Genomic DNA, 21,197 nt, shown 5'->3' with positions numbered 1-21,197 from the left:
TAAGAACATGAAATCTCTAAAAAGAATGTTCTGTTACCCTAGGGGGCGAGGTTTCAGATAGGAATATAGTGACTCACAGAGCCACCAAACCCTATCAGAAGTGTTGTTGTTGTCTTTCAGCTTTTCCCGGTTAGGGGTCGCCATAGTGGAACTCCGGTCCGCTAATGATTGGCAGTAGATTTTCACGAGCACCAAGGTGCCAGCTTGACGTTCAACCTTCAATGAAGGCACGGCTATTTACACATGTCTTTCGAACGCCCACCCAATGAAGGGTAATTATTGTAAATATATTGATACCACTTGGATGTTTGAGCACCCATATTTTCATAAAACTTTCTTTTTTTGAGTTGAGGCCATGTGTGACCAAGCACATTGTCTATTTGGCATATTGCCAGTTATGCAAAGCATTCTATATAGGAAAAACAGATAAGAAATTTTAAGGAAAGGATAAGAGAACATTTATATGATATTAATAATCAAGTAGTCACCAATGCATTAGCTAACCAATTAATGAATAATAGAAAAACACATAGCTTTAAGTTTTTGATTGTTGATATAACTAGGATGGATGATAGACTGGTGATGTCAAGAACAGAACTGAGGTGAATGAAACTAAGTGGATAGTTAGAATGAGAGTGGGTAGTGGGAAAGGCTTAAATAATAAGGTCCTCTTAAAACTTGCTTTGAAAGCAAGACCCCTATGTAGTTAGGGTCTTTGTATATCTGTGCACCAGCAGGACCATAGATTGTATACACCCCTGGTTCATTGAATATGATGTTTTAACATTTTAGTAGGAAGTATGTATATACATTTTTAGCTAGATAGTATTTTGGGGATGGGTTCCTTTAATGTTTAATTAGTGTGGATTGAAATGTTATGTAGATGGGTATGTAAATGTAAGTTGCAGTACTGTTGTTTGGACACCTGAGAAAGCAGTTCAGTAGACTGTAAAAGTGCTTACATATCGTTGCGACTAAAGCTGTTTTAAAACTGGACCCCAGCTATCATTTTGTTCTGCTCTTGGTTTTATGTTCAGAATATTTGTAGTACTGAGCAGAGCATTTACCTGATGTATTTGGACATTTCTTCTGGGTATTGGTTAGATATTAAGTAAAAGAGTGCTGGGAGTAAATCCCCTTTCATGTGTGGGGGAGGGGTGGGTTGGGATTTGTTCTTTCACATATTCGGGAACCTTTCTTTAAGTGCTGTATAATTCATCAGTGAAACAATTTCTTAAGATGCACTTGATTAATCCAACTGTATCCCTGCTGAATTAAATGTATTACTGTTTATAAAGCAATATTAAGTAGTGGACCATGCAGTTATCAGTGTGATACAAAAATAGGCTTTGCTTTCTTTAGGGAAGTACAAAGACTACACGTGACAAATGCAAAACATGTCAGCCACCTTACCACCAGAAAAAAAAATACTAGCTTCTACTACCTTAAAGCTGACTTAAAGTGCACACTTTGGGACTGGCCTTTTTAGCTAATTCCTGCAGGACAGCTGTGAAAGCAATAAGCTAAATGGTGAGTCACCACACATCAGTGGTAGCTCTGCACTTGTGGATTTTGCTTTCTCACAAATACTATGAGTCCACTAAGATTAATTACATGCTATTTATTTGACGTGATCAATCATTACAAAAAAAATCTACACCCTCAAAAAACAAAGTAATATTTCAAACACTGCCACGCACTCCTTAACAGTATTTTCTGCAGAGGGGGGAGTCACCCAGCACACCCACTACTATACTCCCAGTCTCCATATATATACCAATTCTGATGTCACACAGACTCAGAGAAAAAAATATATATAATAAGCAAACAAAACCCATCTTTACCATTGTGTCTGAGTACAGCAAATGAAAAATGAAAGCTTATTTATGACCTAGCCAGTTCTGAAGATCTGGAATATGTCAACTACAGGAACCTGGTGATTTTTTTCCTATGACATTCTGAGAGTCAGAATGCATTCTATATGGCAAGCCATATGCTTCTCATGTGACAGGAAGAGACCATAGTTACACCACATAATAACTACTGCGCTTACACTTATTACCTCCAGATGGTGTGGCTTGAAGTCCTTGCCCTTGAAAGCACTGTGTCTTACATTAAAGAGCAGGCAATAAAATATACAAAATTTAATAGACCATTGCAAAACAAGATTTCTTCCTCAGGCTAACAGATAGACCAGGCAACAAAAGACATATTTTTGTCAAGAATGTATGAACTATATAGTGCTTAAAAGTTGCTTATTAAGTAGATGCCATTTTACATTTGAAAAGCAGTCTATTAAAACGATTGGATGAATATCTAATTCCAGCAGACATTTAATGGCGTATGAATAACTTAATTTCTTTCCTCAGCTTGCACTTGCTTGTATTTCTTTCTTAAACCTGGAGTTAATAATATGTTGTAAAGGGAGGGGGCACAAATAGATTGCATTTTTTGTTGAAAACTGTCTTAAATGCAAATCTATGAACTGTTGTTAACAGCTGCTGCAATTGATTAAAAGAATGTCAAACCCACATCATTTAAAATAATTTCAGTAGCTGCTTTAGTGTATAATTGATGCAAAGCCTTAAATGGCTTATCATAATTATTATATAACATTAGTGTATCTAGCAATGTCAGTTTGATATATTCCGCATCAGCTCTTTAATTAAATTTACTGATTTCATAAAGTCTGTACTCTAAAAACTGGACAAATGAGTAAACAAATATAAATACATGAAAGTCAGATATGCAAAGGTATGGCTCCAGAATAAACAGTTGTAAAAAATCCAAGGCAGCAATAATATAAATCCAAATACTCAAAGGAACTTGATGTTAGCCCAGCTTTATCCACACAAGCGCTTTCACAAGTAGCTTCGTCAGGTGTATGAGACATGCTGATTAAAACACTTATTTATACAAACATTCAGATCATGTGACAAGAAATGAGACAAGGATTTAAAGTAAAACTTAAAATCTTATAAAAAAATACAAACAATATTACAAATATATATAAATATAAACTCCTAAAAAGTCCACATGTATTAAAATCAAAAATTATATATACATGAAACTCATTTCTTTCGTAAAGGCCTTTTTTGGAGAATTGGTTTAAATGGGAACATGTCATTAAGACCATGCCCATAATCGGCCCTTAACCTGACAATCCAATTGGCTTCAAGTTCTTCTGTTCTATGTCTAATATTCCCCCGTCTCACATTCTCATAGGTCCTAGCTAACACTAAAAACTTAAAAACATGCTGCTCATCTGTATCACACACATGTTTAGCTAGTACATTAACTAAATTCTTTTTCTTTATATTATACAGGTGCTCTCTAATTCTTTCTTTTAAAGTGCGGTCAGTTTTACCTACATAATATTTATTACATAGAACACAAACCGCAATATATACCACATGCATGGTATTACAAGTAGCACTAGTTGTAATCTGGAAAAGTTCACCTGTATCTGGATGTTTAAAAACAGAGTCTGTGGAGACATAGCAACAATAGTTGCAGTCACCACATGGCTTAGTACCTCCACCAGTAGTTACATGTTTCTGAAGAGAATTATTACATAACCTAGACTTAAGCGACTTTCTATTTTTAAAAGAAAACTGGGGATTAGAGCCTACCAATGCCTTTATACTATCATCAGTCATCAGGATACCCCAATGTTTGTTAATAACATCAGTATACAGGCTGACGTCCCTAGTATAATGCAGGGACATTCTAAGCTTATTATTAACAGATCTTTTTGTTCTATTAGATTGTTCTGAAAAATAAGGTTTAGCTATAGTTGTTCTCATATGATCCATTGCTACAGAGTTCTTTCTCACTAACTCTTGCTCATACCCCCTTGCAACCAAGTCCATTTCAGTTCTAGGTTTGTAATATTGGTAATCTTCATCCTTGGCATTAAGCCTAGATGCTCTGAAAAACTGGTTCTTGGCAACATTACTGAAGTCAAATTTTGGGTGCATACTCTGCCTGTTAAGTAGCTGATTGACATGACATTCTTTCTTATATAACTTACTACTTAAACCACCTTTGTCATCCATACTGATATAGACATCTAGAAAATGTATGCCTACTGTGGAATAATTCAGTGTAAACTTTAAAAAATCAGATGAAGTATTAATATATTCCACAAATTGCATTAATTGTTGCTCTGTACCATTCCAAATCAAAAAGAGGTCATCTACAAATCTTTTGTAAAAAGAAATGTAACTGTTAAATGGACCATATATCAAATGTTGGCTCTCCCATACACTTATCACTGCATTCGCATAGCTATTGGAGCAAGAGCTCCCCATAGCAACACCGTTCTTTTGCCAAAAGATTTTTTGATTGTATACAAAGATGTTATTTTGTAACACTAAACTCAGCAATGTTTGTATTAGATATATCTCATCATCTTTAAAATTGCCTGAACCAGACAATAAGTCATTGACATATTCTATGCCTGTGGCATTGGGAATTACAGTAAATAGAGAAACCACATCCAATGTGTTACATTGCCAACATTTGATATATGGTCCATTTAACAGTTACATTTCTTTTTACAAAAGATTTGTAGATGACCTGTTTTTGATTTGGAATGGTACAGAGCAACAATTAATGCAATTTGTGGAATATATTAATACTTCATCTGATTTTTTAAAGTTTACACTGAATTATTCCACAGTAGGCATACATTTTCTAGATGTCTATATCAGTATGGATGACAAAGGTGGTTTAAGTAGTAAGTTATATAAGAAAGAATGTCATGTCAATCAGCTACTTAACAGGCAGAGTATGCACCCAAATTTTGTCTTCAGTAATGTTGCCAAGAACCAGTTTTTCAGAGCATCTAGGCTTAATGCCAAGGATGAAGATTACCAATATTACAAAACTAGAACTGAAATGGACTTGGTTGCAAGGGGGTATGAGCAAGAGTTAGTGAGAAAGAACTCTGTAGCAATGGATCATATGAGAACAACTATAGCTAAACCTTGTTTTTCAGAACAATCTAATAGAACAAAAAGATCTGTTAATAATAAGCTTAGAATGTCCCTGCATTATACTAGGGACGTCAGCTTGTATACTGATGTTATTAACAAACATTGGGGTATCCTGATGACCGATGATAGTATAAAGGCATTGGTAGGCTCTAAACCCCAGTTTTCTTTTAAAAATAGAAAGTCGCTTAAGTCTAGGTTATGTAATAATTCTCTTCAGAAACATGTAACTACTGGTGGAGGTACTAAGCCATGTGGTGACTGCAGCTATTGTTGCTATGTCTCCACAGACTCTGTTTTTAAACATCCAGATACAGGTGAACTTTTCCAGATTACAACTAGTGCTACTTGTAATACCATGCATGTGGTATATATTGCGGTTTGTGTCCTATGTAATAAATATTATGTAGGTAAAACTGACCGCACTTTAAAAGAAAGAATTAGAGAGCACCTGTATAATATAAAGAAAAAGAATTTAGTTAATGCACTAGCTAAACATGTGTGTGATACAGATGAGCAGCATGTTTTTAAGTTTTTAGTGTTAGCTAGGACCTATGAGAATGTGAGACGGGGGAATATTAGACATAGAACAGAAGAACTTGAAGCCAATTGGATTGTCAGGTTAAGGGCCGATTATGGGCATGGTCTTAATGACATGTTCCCATTAAACCAATCCTCCAAAAAAGGCCTTTACGAAAGAAATGAGTTTCATGTATATATTTTTTGATTTTAATACACGTAGACTTTTTATAAGTTTATATTTATATATATTTGTGATACTGTTTGTATATTTTTTATAAGATTTCAAGTTTTACTTTAAATCCTTGTCGCATTTCTTGTCACATGATTTGAATGTTTGTATAAATAGGTGTTTCAATTAGCATGTCTTATACACCTGAAGAAGCTATTTGTGAAAGCGCTTGTGTGAATAAAGCTGAGCTAACATCAAGTTCCTTTGAGTATTTGGATTTATATTATTGCTGCCTTGGATTTTTTACAACTATTTATTCTGGAGCCATACCTTTGCATATTTGACTTTCATTGGGTTTCTCTTTTTATTGCAAAGGTTATAGTTGTTGGTTTGGTGAGTTTTTTTATTCTTTTTCAAATATAAATACATGCATACATACATTCAAATGTACATGTATACCAAAATACAAATTACAATTTCCTTACTGGCTAGTAGTCTAACTTTACATGTATTACTACACCTGTCTGTTGATATATGAAATAAATTTATTAAGTCCATCATCACCACTCCAAAACCTTAAGTATGCTTTTCTATTTCAAACAAAAAGGACATTATCCTATTGTCTCTCCCACTAACTACAGGCAGGTGTGTGTGTGTGTTTGTGTGTGTGTGCATATATATGCTCCAAAGATACCATAATTGTGTAATCTACTTTATAACTGAAGTACTTGAATATTGCTGCAATGTCCCCCATCAAATCTATTATGATCAAGCACATGCAAATTAAAACTTTCATCATTTTTACATGCTTCTTTGGTTTGGATCCAAGTACATTAATATATTTATTACATTTATGTATTTATGTATGTACTCTGACATTTTAATTGGGCAGAATTATCTGACTGCATCCTATTAGTTTTAGTGCAGTAACATCTCACTCTTTATTTCCTTCTTCTAATTGTCCATCTGAAGATCATTCTGGTGTTTTATTCAAATGTCTTGGATTGTGTGTATGTGTGAGGATATCATATATAATAAACCTAGGTACTTTTCTTAATTTCTACCTCTTGGAACATTTTGATGACTTGTGTTTCTGTCTTAGGGTTATGTACTGAACACAAATGATTATGCACCAACTATCTCTAAATATTATGTGCTAGGGTTCCTATCAGCAGACCGAAGACGCATGTTTTCAAATGTGTCTTGGTCGAATTGACAAAACCGAAACTGCAAAATATCGAAGTGGCATGTAAGTGAATTCTTTCCCTGGGAAAGAATTTGCTTGGCCACTTCAGTACTTTGCCGTTTTTTGCACTGTGATGCGGTCTCGGAGTTGGCATATTTAAGTAGGGGGTGTGGGGGGCACAGCCCCCCCATGTTGGGGGGGGGCAAAGCCCCCCCCACTTAATCTCATGTTTTAATGGGCTTTTTTTTTTTTTTTTTTTTGTTGGAACAGCAATGTTTTTCCAAGGGAAAAAAATCGCTGTTCTGACAGTTTGGTTTTGTAAGTTTTCGTTTATATATGGTCAATTAATCACTGTTCGCTTACCTAAGCATTCGGTGATCTAATATAGACCCATGTGCTACAATATCTCCAACTCAGCATTTATGTTTGGACCCTTCTGATTTTGTTTCAGGACCATGGAGAACTATAATTTATGAAGAACTTATATTTCACTCCAGCTTATGACATATAAAACATGTATGTGTGTGTGTGTGTGTATATATATATATATATATATATATATATATATATATATATATATATATATATATATACTTATAATCACACACAGACCAAAGGATAAAAAGGTCACACAGACAAAACATTCAGTAAATTGGATGGTTTGGCTATACTTTATAAAAACAGTTTTTAAACCCAACTGATGCCAATAAACATTAAGCTGCCTGCAAAATATCACAGCTAACTACTGCCAAAGTATCCAATTATGCTGTGCTGATAAAGTTAATTAAAAAGGTTGAAACATGCATGTCCACAGCTAGCTGGATTTGGTTTTACTGACCTGAATATAACCATAAAAATTAACAAAGTCATGGGCATTGAGAAGCCATGTAGCTGAAACATTCTGTGTCTTCAAGGTGTATTTGCATATATTCCATGGGCCTCCACTGCAAGAGGTTAACATATCACACAGTAAATTATCTAGCTTGGCTGGGTTTTTCTTGCAGTTTTTGCTTATAAAAACACACATATGCACATACATCTGAAATAGAAATAATTTTCCTGACATCCTTAATGACCTGCCATTTGACTTATTTATGATCAAGCTAACTCCACCACTGCCTAGTTCAAGGCTGCATATCCATTGTCAGATATTCTCCCTTAGCACTGCTGTATTTATTGGATGTACCTTAGATAAATTCAAAACAAACTAATGTCATGTCAACACATTCCACCCAAGTGAAACAGAACTGTTTGATTGAAAACAGCCTTATAGGCAAACAGTTTACATTGACACCATTATTGTGCATAAACTTACTCTTTTCTCCTTGAGGTCGCAATACTGGGACTTGTTGTTTTAACCAAGTAGGCCCAGGAATAGGTAGATCTAGGGACCACTGTCATCCTTTACAAAAGGGGGAAATAACGAAGGAAAAGTCAATTGCACTGATAGATCCTGTCAAATTTTTGATCAGTGTGCAGCGAGATTTTTGTAACCTGACCCTTTTCCAAAAGATTCTATCTAAAAGATTAGAATACAAATGTAGAACAATCTGATTGTTCTTCAATGTTGTCCAGTTTATTGAGTTTCCTTATGAATGCTTTCATCAAGTAGATTTTATCATATAGTTTTTAGTGAATGAGATTACATTTATTTGACATGTTTAATGCTTCTGAAAAGGACTTTTGGTGGACAGCTGTTGCCAATGACAGTTATTTTGACTGACTGTAGAATGAGTGGTCCAGTGTAGCTCTCTGTCTGATTGGAGGGAAAGGCTAGTCTTCAATCTGCATGTGTGGTCTAGTTTGACCAGCTGTTATTATCCAGAAACTCATTTATCATTAGAGCATCTATCACAACTGTATTCTTATTCTTATTCATATTTCTTTTCTTTTTTTTTTTCAAAAAAAAAGTCAGAGGTGGCACATTAGAAATCAATAAATAACAGCTATCACTGAATATTGTTAAACAGCATCAGAACATAGGCACCTTCAGGCTATGTATTTGCTTTACCAGGAAATCGGGCTTATTTGATGTGCTTTTTGTTGTGCATTGAGCTTTTCCTTCTTACGTGGGCCCAGTACAGAAACAATTTTCACACACTTAAAAATAGTGGGTATGCCTTCTTTAAGAAATGTACAAATCCTTCCTGTGTCCTCTTTTGTTTTCAGTGAGTACACTACTTTCCTCCCCATCTTAAAAATGTGTCATACCACATAACTGTTCATCCTCAAAGTTAACAGTGTGAATGTTGTGTGTCATTTGTGCGTGTGTGTGTGTGTGTGTGTGTGTGTGTGTGTGTGTGTGTGTGTGTGTGTGTGTGTGTGTGTGTGTGTGCGCGATGTGTCTGTGTATGTGTGCATGTGGTGTGTGTGTGTGTGTGTGTGTGTGTGTGTGTGTGTGTGTGTGTGTGTGTGTGTGTGTGTGTGTGTGTGTGTGTGTGTGTGTGTGTGTGTGTGTATGTGTGTGTGTGTGTGTGTGTGTGTGTGTGTGTGTGTGTGTGTGTGTGTGTGTGTGTGTGTGTGTGTGTGTGTGTGTGTGTGTGTGTATGTGTGTGTGTGTGTGTGTGTGTGTGTGTGTGTGTGTGTGTGTGTGTGTGTGTGTGTGTGTGTGTGTGTGTGTGTGTGTGTGTGTGTGTGTGTGTGTGTGTGTGTGTGTGTGTGTGTGTGTGTGTGTGTGTGTGTGTGTGTGTGTGTGTGTGTGTGTGTGTGTGTGTGTGTGTGTGTGTGTGTGTGTGTGTGTGTGTGTGTGTGTGTGTGTGTGTGTGTGTGTGTGTGTGTGTGTGTGTGTGTGCATGTGGTGTCTGTGTGTGTGTGTGTGTGTGTGTGTGTGTGTGTGTGTGTGTGTGTGTGTGTGTGTGTGTGTCTGTGTGCGCGGTGTTTATGTGTGTGTGTGTCTGTGTGTGTGCATGCGGTGTGTCTGTGTGTGTGGTGTTTATGTGTGTGTGTGTGTGTGTGTGTGTGTGTGTGTGTGTGTGTGTGTGTGTGTGTGTGTGTGTGTGTGTGTATCTTTGTGTGTGTGTGTGTGTGTGTGTGTGTGTGTGTGTGTGTATCTCTGTGGGTGTGCATATGTTTTGTGTGTGTATGAGAATATGTATATGTATACGTTTTGTGTTTGTGTCTGTGTGTCTTTATGTTTGTGTATGTATCTTTTGATGGGGTTGTGACCTATTTAACATTAGTTTCTGCACCTCCTGCTTATTGACTGTAACTGAGTACAAAGACAGGTTCAAGTTCCTCATGTCCCTGAATCTGATTAAGCAGGTAATCAGAGAACGAATGAATGAAAGAAGGATTGTTTCTTTTAAGAAAATAATATTTTCATTTACTAGGTATATTGAAACCAGGGTATATGTACAGGTGGTCGAGGTTAGATCCCCCTAGCCTCAAATCTCCAAATCACAAGACCCTGAGGATCAGAATGCCACTTACTGTTTTACATCTAAAATCACTGCTGGTGTAGTTTCTAGGTGTGCACCAGAAATGATTCCTTTTTTTGGGGGAGATTTCTTCTTCTTCATCTTTGTTTGACAGTGAAGTTGGTATATAAATATAAATTTAGGGGGTATTGGGGGCTTACCTCTATATGGAAATGCAGGGTGGGTTGCACCCTAAGAAAAACATTTATAGATTTAGCTTTCACAGTATGGTATTTTGAGCCTTTGTAATTATAGGTCTCATTCCTCAGCTTCTTGTCAGTCGAGGTTTCATAGTGGATCTGAAACAAGCACCAACAAACTTGGCTTCAGCATAGCATCCTGTATCCCTATATTAGCAGGGAACAATAAGTATGATATTTGACTTAGAAAGAGACAATTATATGCTGTGCATGGAGTTATTTCCCACAATACTGCATATAGCACTGGAAGAATACTTTATTCCTTGGTGGCACCATTGCTTGCCAATGAAATTAAACTAAATCTCCTAACATTTTAATAATGGAATTAACTAATCAGCTGACATTTAGGACATAATACAGCCCTTGACATATTTACAAAAACATGTTGCACACTAGATATACAGATTCAGAAAGCATGCTATAACTGGTTCCCTATTAAATTAGCGAAGGTCCACTTACCCGAATACAGAAACATCAACACGTATACATTGAAATGCGAAACACCGATCGTCTCGAAGTACAAAATCCAAAATGTCAAATCGTCATGGTTGGCCCTTATGCGGTATAGCTCCGTAAGGTAAGTGTGCGATAGTTACGGACCTTAGGGTTAGGGTGCGGGTTAAGGTAAGTGCATAGATAGTGATAGTGTGCGATAGTTATGGACCTTAGGGTTAGGATGCGAGTTAAGGTAAGTGCATAGATAGTAATTGTGTGCAATAGTTACGGACCTTAGGGTTAGGGTGTGGGTTAAGGTGAGTGCATAGAAAGCAATGTATGTAAGGTTTAGTGTAGGGTTTTGGTTAGTGTATGTATGTGGTTTATTTTGTTTGGGTAGGTAGTATGTAGCGCGTGGTGGGGTTGGACAAGTATGACGGTTCGAGATTTTGAATTTTGCGGTTTAGGGTGCTCAGCGTATTCGCGGTTCGGGTAATATGTGTCGATGATTCCGTATTCAATGTTTTAGACTTTCGCGGTTGTAATATAGACCCCTATAACTTGCTAAAAGAGAGATATATACAATAAGTGAGCAAAGTACTTCAAAGAAGTGAGAAGAGGTGTATTATGTGCAGTTACAGTTTTACAGGAATTGCAACAAAGGAATAGAAACAAATGATTGAATCCCTCTTTCCACTGAGCTACTCATATCCATATTTTTAACTTCATATTTCTGTTATGTCAGCCAGCATTTGCTGCCATCCCAGTTAATTCTATACGACTGAAATGATTTATATATGGAATTACAAACAGCAAATGCCTCCACATCCCTGACTTGTAGTTTCAGTCACAGCTCTAATGTTCATAGATGTTCCAAGTTGCAAGTAGGAGCCATTATTGTCATAATGTTCAGGAAAGGGATGTACATATGAAAGTGGGGGACTATTTCATTGATATGTGCAAATCTTTTTTCTGAAAAGTACCCTGCAGAAGACAGTACAATCTGTAGATGGTGCCTAGATGTGCCGCAAATTCACTCTGATAAGGTGAATACAACTTTATAACCCTTAGAAACCTACATTATTCATGACTTCTATTTCCTCCATAACCATTTATAGCCCACCAAATCATTTAACCATGAAGGAGATCTCATTAATCTTTCAAGTCATGAAAACACAGTATGTTTAGCTGTCTTTTAACAGTTAAATACTTCCAATACATTTTTTAAAGATTTACATGTCAGTGTTTGATAATCCAAATTCTTCTTCAAATGAAATCTCAAATATTATTTTTTTATTCAAAAATTCATTCATTAATTCGTTCATTTTCAAATATCCACTTCAAACTATTCTCAGTTGTGGAGGATTCAAGGACTATCATATCAAAGAACTGTCATAAGATGACTTACTTCCTGCATATAAAGCCAGTCTATTGCAAGATAAACACACATAAATTCACACTTACATGCATATCACTGACCCTCACAAGAACAGTTTCTAAAATCAGAAGTTCACCTATAAGTACAAGTGCAAAGTTTCTGGGAGTAACCATAGATGAGCAACTAAAATTTGATATTCATCTGCAACAAAACATAAAAAAAGACTTAGCCCCTCTTCCAAACAAACACTTACCTCTACTTACCTACTTCCTTCCCTAATGCATGGTGCCTGTCTACTCACCAACCTCCAAACCACTCTAAAAGCCAAACTTGAAACTTGTTATGATATAATTGTATAATTCACAAATTCCAAAAACTTCTCCCATCACTGTACTGCTCCGCATTCCCTAAAATGGCTTGAACTTCCAAATTGTCTTAACTATCTGCATTACTACTGCTCACAACCTTATCTATAAACCTTCTAACTGTCCTGCCTTTAGTTCTGCCTTCATTTTTTACCTCCCACTTAGGTCTTTTAGATCAGAAGATCAGCAACGTCTTCAGGGTCACAAACCTAACCTGCCACTAGGCCATCTTCTCTTCTCCTACTCTTTAGCCAAAAACTGGAATGATCTCCCATTAGCCATCAGAATGATCCAAAATCCTGCCCACTTCAAAATTTCTCTCCACATTTACATGTTCCACCTGGAACTGTTTCTGCTCTTGGCCCCCTTAAAAACCTCAGGCAACACACTCTCCCTACTTTCTATACTGTGTTTCTTCTATAAATTCTCTATGCAGTACCACTGTACTGCTAATTGTGCCTTCAATCTCAGTAGTCCAAATATTGTTGAAACAATGTTATACTATCTTTGTATATAATTGTATATACAAATTAATTTGTACTAAATGTTATTACAACTCTGTTATTGCCAGATTGTCTAATAATGCTATGCTACCTATGTGCCTAAATTCAATGTTGAATGTATTCCTTATTGTACTGAAGGAGCTTTTCTCCCCGGGTCATTTCTGAAAATGGGCTCAGCATGGCCTAGTAGTCCTTCCCAGTTAACAAACTGCAAATAAATAATAAATAAGTAATATAGGAGGAAAACAGACAGCAAAAGAAACCCATGCAATAATCAGAAGACAGTACCCTCAGTCTTTATTTCACTTGCATTGCATGCTTTGTAGTCTTAATGCTGCTTGCCAGAGCAATATGTTCATAGGTAAGTAATAGGCAAGCTACCTTTGCAGGCTATAATAAGCCTAGACAGCATCCCTCAGAGGTGAGAATGAAACTGTGTGCCCTGTGTCTGTGAGGTAAACACATTAACCATTATGCCGTACCTTGGTCTTCTGGTACCCCCCCTCAACCCAAAGTTGAAGACAAAAAAAAGTATTCAGCTCTGAAATTTAACTTCAGTATACAGCAAGCTGCTTGCTGAAGTACAGTTAGAGACCTCACAAATAGTGTGTGCATTCATTACAGAAGCCAAGGTATCACAAACAAATTTTAATTTTAGTGAGGCCTGTATCCTTTTGTCATATGAATCTTATATGAATCCTGGTTCTGCACTTGCACCCCAGTGGCAGCTGCCAATCATGACCCCTAACAGTTTATGTCAGAGACACCCTGCCCAAGTTACCTTTCTGCTACATACTTATCAAAACAGATTGCAGTCATCAGCCATTAAATACAGCAATTTTTCAAATGTTCCATATAGCAGACATTTCTTCTTCAGAAACACAAGCACTGGAACTGAAGAAATTCATCAAGAAGAATGCTACCTTCTTGTTTTGATGTCACTGAAGAAAGGAGTGAAATATGTAATTTGTGTGGAAAAAATGATATTTGCTTTTTCTCTAAGCAGTGGTAATGAAAGTCTAATAAGTGGGTGGGAATGTGTGGGACTGTATGCTTGAGGGATTGACCTCCACTAAAGTACTGTTTTCAGATAAATGCCCACTCATGGTCTTCTGACCACTGTTTTGTACATTCACTCTGCAGTGTTTATTGTGTGGTAGAAACTTTAGTCCATTTAATTGATTAGAATTTACAATAAAAGACAGAATCTGCCTTTCCTTTTCAAAAGAAAAGTAGTTTTCAAGTTATCCATTACAGAACTTGTTAGGGTTTGTGTTGCAGTTACATTGTTATTCAAACCAAAAACAAAATAACGTACTATTATAATTGAACCACTTACCCTATGAGATTAGTATACAGTATAAAATAGTTTCACCATATTTAATTTGTAATGACATATCTGGGAATGTGTTACAAATTCCTCAGTACCAGACTACGACAAAAGGATACAATCCTCACTAAAATTAAAATTCATTTGTGCCTGAGAGACATTTTACTATATCACAAAATATTTTGTTAGCACATTTTGGACTCAAAGCTATTTTCTTCCTGCCAAATAGTAAAATTCCTGGAAAAAAAATTCAACAATAAAATGTCATATTCTGTCTTTCTGTCTTCAAGTCTTACGTGAAGACTTGTGAAGATGCAGTTTCTTACAGGGAGCACTTTTCATGTCATATATTCTGACAGCATGATACGTATTGTACAAATATGCACAATGACATTTTCCTATATGTTAATGATCCTCTGCTGCGACCATTGTTCAAACAAATAGAATTTCAGAAACATAAAAAATAAATTAATAAAGAAAAAGAAAGAAAGGGAACTATACATACCATTGGTGACCTCATGAAAATAACAACCTATATATATAACATGTTTATAACAACCTATTTCTCTTTTGAGTGCAAAGGACAAGGACATGAGTTTCAAAATGCAGCCTGGAGGGAGCCTATGCCCAGATGGAAATACTAATGAAAGGCTGCAAACAACCTGTTCTAACTGGGTATGGCAGAAGTGATAACAATAGAACTATTTGGCAAAGAAAAATGACAAACAGGTAGAACTGCCACCACAGGAGAAGTAGGTGACACATTTCATTAAAAAAGCTTCAGATTAATAACATCAAGGATGTACTGTTTATCAAGATCTGATATAATACCCTACAGGTAGTAAGCAGAAAGCAACAATGAAATACTTATTTTCATGTGCAGAGTGTGGCGATTCTGTATAACGCAGTTAAAAAGAGTCTGGATGACAGGTCATTTCACTGATATCAGAATGACTGAGTCATTAAAAGGGTTTTCCAAAAGTTCTGCAATACCAGGGTGCTGTGCCAGGTAGCACAGATATTTCAGGGTAAAGCAGACTGATGCAGAGTAGCTATGCATCAGGTCTGCGAGACAGCTGGCATGCCAGGGAAAGGACAGCATTGTAAATTATCACAGCCTCAGTGATGGTAGCAATCACACTACTGACATGGACCCACCATGGTTGGTCATGTGATTGATGTGAAAGGTGCAATGATGTGGTGTGCCTGATGCTACATGCAGTCACATGTGCAAAGAAGCACCTCACAGCTGTAAGATGGGCACTATGCACACCTTGCAGCCAGATGGTCAGTAGAACAAAGTGCAATCTCATGACTAAGAAAGAAAGGGGGAGATAGAAAAGTAAAAAATGGGTGAAAGGGAAGGTGGAGGAACGCATCGAAGAGTAACCTGCAGGGAAGACAGGTGGAAATGAAATATATTTCTTTTAATATAGGTGCCCATTTTCCATTTTTTTTAAAGACGTTAGATGGCTACTGCATAAAGGAGCATGTGCAGGAAGGAAGGAGGTTATAGAGAAGGTAGGAAGGGTGGACAAACAAATATAAAATGTAGACAGAGACAGGAGAGGTATGAACCCAAAAATAAGGTAACACTAGAGAGGTGCAGACAGAGGGTGGGCAAGTGGTGATGAGAAGGATTGAACTCCAAGCAGTGCATGGGGAGTGACACATAATGAACGAGAACACCATGAGAGAGGATAGGGCAGAGTATGGAGGCCCCATCTAAATACTGTAGAGGAGAACCAACCCAGACATAGGTCACCCCCATGGCTGACATCATGGGTGGGCTTTGCCTCTGGTGGCTTGATGGATAGGGCTAGACATCTGTTCAACTTTATCAGCCACAGAAAGTGATACTCAAGGGTCCCAGTGTACATGTCCAATTGCTGGTCTACCTCAAATACGACCAACCTCACTACCTGATGCTGGACGACCCAGTGGATCTCTTCTAGGCCACTATCAGAAGAGAACCCACCATCCTTTTCCAAAAACGTGGCAAAGGAGGCTACCAGCAAACCCTCCAGGTCAACTTCCACAGGATGACATTTTCCCATTGCAGTGATATAGGGTTGGCAACTGCTGGAGTCCCATTAACACGCATGTTAACTGATGCAGAACCAGGTGGTCCCTGCCATTTTCCATCCTGCACACTAGCTGACCTTTAGAAAGAAGGAACAAAAATAGAAACAGAAAAGTACAATGCATTAGTACATGTATGTGTGTGTATGACAACTTTAATTCAATTAAAAAAATGATAGATATCTGCATACTACACTTACCACTCCATCTGGAATGATTTTCATTTCTTCTTAGGTAGGCCAATCTGTTTAAAGCAATCTCCTTAAAGCGGTTTTGGAGTTTGCATAATGGCTAAGATGTTTACCTCACAGACACAAAGTACAGGGTTCGATTCTCACCTTTGTTTACTGGCTAGGGATATAATAATCTGCAGACTGATTGCCTAGTATGTACCTATGAACTGTAACATATAAAATCAAAAGTAATCGGTACAATTTGATGACAACAGACAACATTCAGAAAATATATTGCAACATCATGTATGCAGTGCTTACTACTGAATGCCGCCTCTCTCCCTAATCTCTGCTTCTCACTCATGAGCAAGCTTAGATGGAATCACTACAGATCACTGTCTCTATGCCAGCACTGCTCACCAGTATGGATAATACCAGCATCAGTCTTATACATGGAGCCATCTTACTGTCACAGCAGGTTCTCCCACTAATCAATGTCCAACAATCACAGAAAAAGTCTGTTGTCTGATAAAACTACCACTGATGAAGTCATGCCCACTTAGGTCAGAATGAGGAGAAACACAGTAGGCCCATGCTCAGAGACGTATGTTATGGATACCATGTGACATGTATCATGTCACAGTAAAGATGCTCAGTGGAATGTTTCACTACTACAGACAAGTGGTGCAACAAGCGTCTCAGAGGCCATGCACAAGTATACTAGCATGTGGCCTCCTAGCTCAGGCAAGGGCAGGAATGAGCATGGTAACACTGACTACAGTTAATGACTCATCACATTATGGCAGCAATTCAGAGACAAGTATGTCATGTCACCTCATTAGCATAATCACTGAGCTATGGGTCCAATTTAGCATGATAGAAAGCTCTGCTGCCATTATGTGAAAGATTGTGTTATGACAAGCAACTTAGGAATACGACAAAGTGGATAACAATTTTTACTGCCACAAAGAGCACACTGATAATAGACACTACAACTGATAACAGATCTCAGGAATGCTAGATGTGTACATGGGTGCTATGAAGCAACATGAACAAATACTGAACAATGGAGTATGAGGGGTAACATTGCACTAGGGCATGACAGGTTACTGTCCTGTTTGTGAGTGGGGAGCTTACCCTGACAGTGAACAGAGCAAAAGGGCACACCAGGGCACTGTCCTGTTGAAAGGGCTCACCCTAAATGGAAACATAGCATAATGACAGGATAGGTACTGTCAAGTCATTGTGGGGGCTGGAGTGCTACGCAGTTGTATATGTGCAGAAAGTAAAATATATACTACAGGGGAAATGAGGCCTCTTCTATATGTGCTTTTGGCACAGTACTTCAAGAAGGAAAGCTGTGATAACATGCTCATTGCTACTGCCAGTATGGAACAGGTCATGAATGATGAAAGCAAATTGTCAAACAAGCATGTGGCCACTGAAAGGCATGGAGTCAGGGTTTGCATGTCTTATCATGAGAATGAGAGAATGGCAATGGCTAGAAAAGTTCATAGGTACAGGCCATGCTACACACACATGACGTGTATCCTTGACAAAGGTAAAACAAACAAGGCTTTATGTTACCAGATATGAGAGGATGTGGTGCAGAAGATTAATGCTGTGGTCATCTAATCTAGGTGTATAACAGCATCTCTGAGATTATACTGATGATCCATCATGCATCAGGAAACCCGTACATCACACCTGAAGTAACTAGAATCACTTATCATCCAGCCCAGTACAGTACTCATGGGTGATTTTAACTACCCCTCCAGCCCCTCCATTAATTGGAAGGCATACACAACCAGTAAAATGTAAGCCCAAATATTTCCTGGTTTTGTAAATTCAAATGCCCTGGAGCAGCTAGTCTGTATTCCCATTAGAGGAACAAATATCTTAGATCTGGTACTCGCACAAATGTGGGAGAGTACTGCATCCCCCTAGTGTGATGTCCTCAGCAGTAAGATCAGATCACAAAGTAGTCTCCCTTGAAATAAAGTAAAACTAGTCCACCCCTATTAAGGGATGGCACAGCTAGCCCCTCCCAAATCCAGAAAATACCGAAACCTATCCAGAGGCATACACGAAATCACAGTATGACCATATAAAAAAACTGCATAGAAACAGCAATACCAGACTGAAATAAACCCAGGTGAAACTGCAAAAAAAAGCCACCCAGGTGGACCCCAGTTATTAATAGGTTGAACAACAAAAGAAAGGAAATCCTGCTGGGAAGTAAGAGGGAATGTGCATAATAGAACAAAACGTCCATATTAGTCTAAACAAACAAATCAGAGTACTTATGTCTCTCAAAGCAGACTTTGAGGTAAAAACAGCCACCAAATCTAAGGATAACCATAAGGCATTTTTCAGCCCTTGTAGAGTGGAAAGTAGGATGTGTGTTGAGAGAAAATGGTCTAAAATTGTAAACCATGGCCACACAATGGATGTATTCCTCACTCACACACACTCAGGATACTGGTCTTGCACAAACACATTTGCCAGGACTGAGATTATAGCTCCAACCTATCTAGCTATTGCTACTAAAGTGTTATGTATTTATTGCATGCACCACAGAGCTTGTAGGACGATGAGTGTTCCACAGTTCCTCTAAGGTGAACAACATTACCAGGCCTTGTACAGTATGGCAATGGGAGGTGTACTGGGTGAGAATGGACTCAAAATACTCCAACCTACAGAAATATAAACAATGAACAACACAGATATAGTCATACACACATTTGCCAGACCTAAGGTTAGCAGTCCTGCCTATCTCATCAGTCAGTTCATAGTGTTACACAGTTCCTGCACATAGCATGGCCCTTTTTGGGCTAAGGAGTGTCGTCACCCTCAGATACTTCTACAGTTGATGGATATAGCGGACCACATACAGTGGACCTTGGGACATGTACTGGGAGTGCCACAGTCTAAAAATGTAAAACCCACCCCCCCCCCAAGTGGACATAGTACTCACTCAAACACAGGATACTGTTCTCCCACATATACAATCAAACATTTGCCCAGACTGAGATTAGAACCACTACCTATCTAGTTATTGCTACTACAGTGACATGCAATTATCGCACATGCCATGGAGCTTATAGGGTGCAGATTGTTCCATGGCTCTTCTATGGTGAGCAGCATCACCAGCCCTTGTAAAATATGGCAATGTGCAGTGTACTAGGAGAGTGAGGCCTCAAAATGATGTTTCTTACAAATATACACACTTGCAAACACTTGCACACACATACTCACATTTGCCAGGACTCAGATTGGAATCTCTATCTACTTATTGGTACTATAGTGTTATGTAGTTACCGCAAACACCAGGGAGCCTATAGGGTGAAGAGTGTCACAAGGTACCTTTAAAGTGACTAACATCACCAGCCTTGCAAAGTATGGCAATGGGGTGGTGTAGTGGGTGAGAAGGGTTTCAAAGTACTTTCACCTAAAAGTTTACAGGCTCACAAACATTTGTATACACAGTAATGCACACACATATTTGCCAGTACTGAGATTCATAGGTTCATGTTTTCATAGGTGTGTACCAGGCTAATGGCCATGGAGCCATTACAAGCCTAGGCAATGGGAGAACCCTGACATCATGCCACCTGACATTTTTCCCAGTGCATCTATCAACTATTGCCACTTGAGTGATGCCCAGGGTGACAGTTAAATTTCCCATCCACTCATCCAGAGTTCTCTTGAAGAGGGCCAGTGAGGTGCTCTGATTGACATGTATGTGACCTATATTGCATAATGTGGCCAGTCGCTGGGTTATGGACCTGTCCCTCAACATGTTCTTTTGATTGTGGTAATGAGGTTATGGTATCTATGACATGTGGTGCATACAGATTGGAGTTTCACTAGATATGGCATTCCTAACACAGCTGGCCAGACATGGCATTGTCAGTCAAGCAGGGATCACCTATAAGTAGCCAAAATGTGACCAAGAATACTTGGAGGTATTGGACTCTGTCAGTATAGGACAGTTGTTTAATGGCTAGTGTTCTATTTGTGAGATACACTTGCAGCCTCCCCAGATGTTACAGGTGTTTAGTGAGTAACATGGGAAATGGGCCATTGTACTTAATGGTTGGCCTAATGAGGGGAGAGTAGAGGGAGACATTGACCTCTTCCTTTCTGAATGAAACACCCTTAGTTATGAGATGTGCCCACATAGAAGTGATTTCTGTTCATAGTGGTGATGTGGTGGTGATAAGGCAGGTCACTTTCAACCTGTGTTCCCAGGCCTCTTATAAGGACTTCTTTGTCCAGTGGACTACCAGCAACGTGTTAATTCATTGAAACCACATTGATTCCACAGGAGATTGTGACACATTTCCTTCCATTCAGCCTAAGGCCAGTGTTCTGACAACAGTTGGAGGTCTCAGTGGGGACTTTATGCAGGATGCCAACATGATATGGGGATGTACAC

Source organism: Protopterus annectens, chromosome 3.part0 (assembly GCF_019279795.1).
Source record: "Protopterus annectens isolate FY-2018-M chromosome 3.part0, PAN1.0, whole genome shotgun sequence".
Classification (NCBI taxonomy): Eukaryota; Metazoa; Chordata; order Ceratodontiformes; family Protopteridae; genus Protopterus; species Protopterus annectens.
This window is presented reverse-complemented; position numbering follows the sequence as displayed.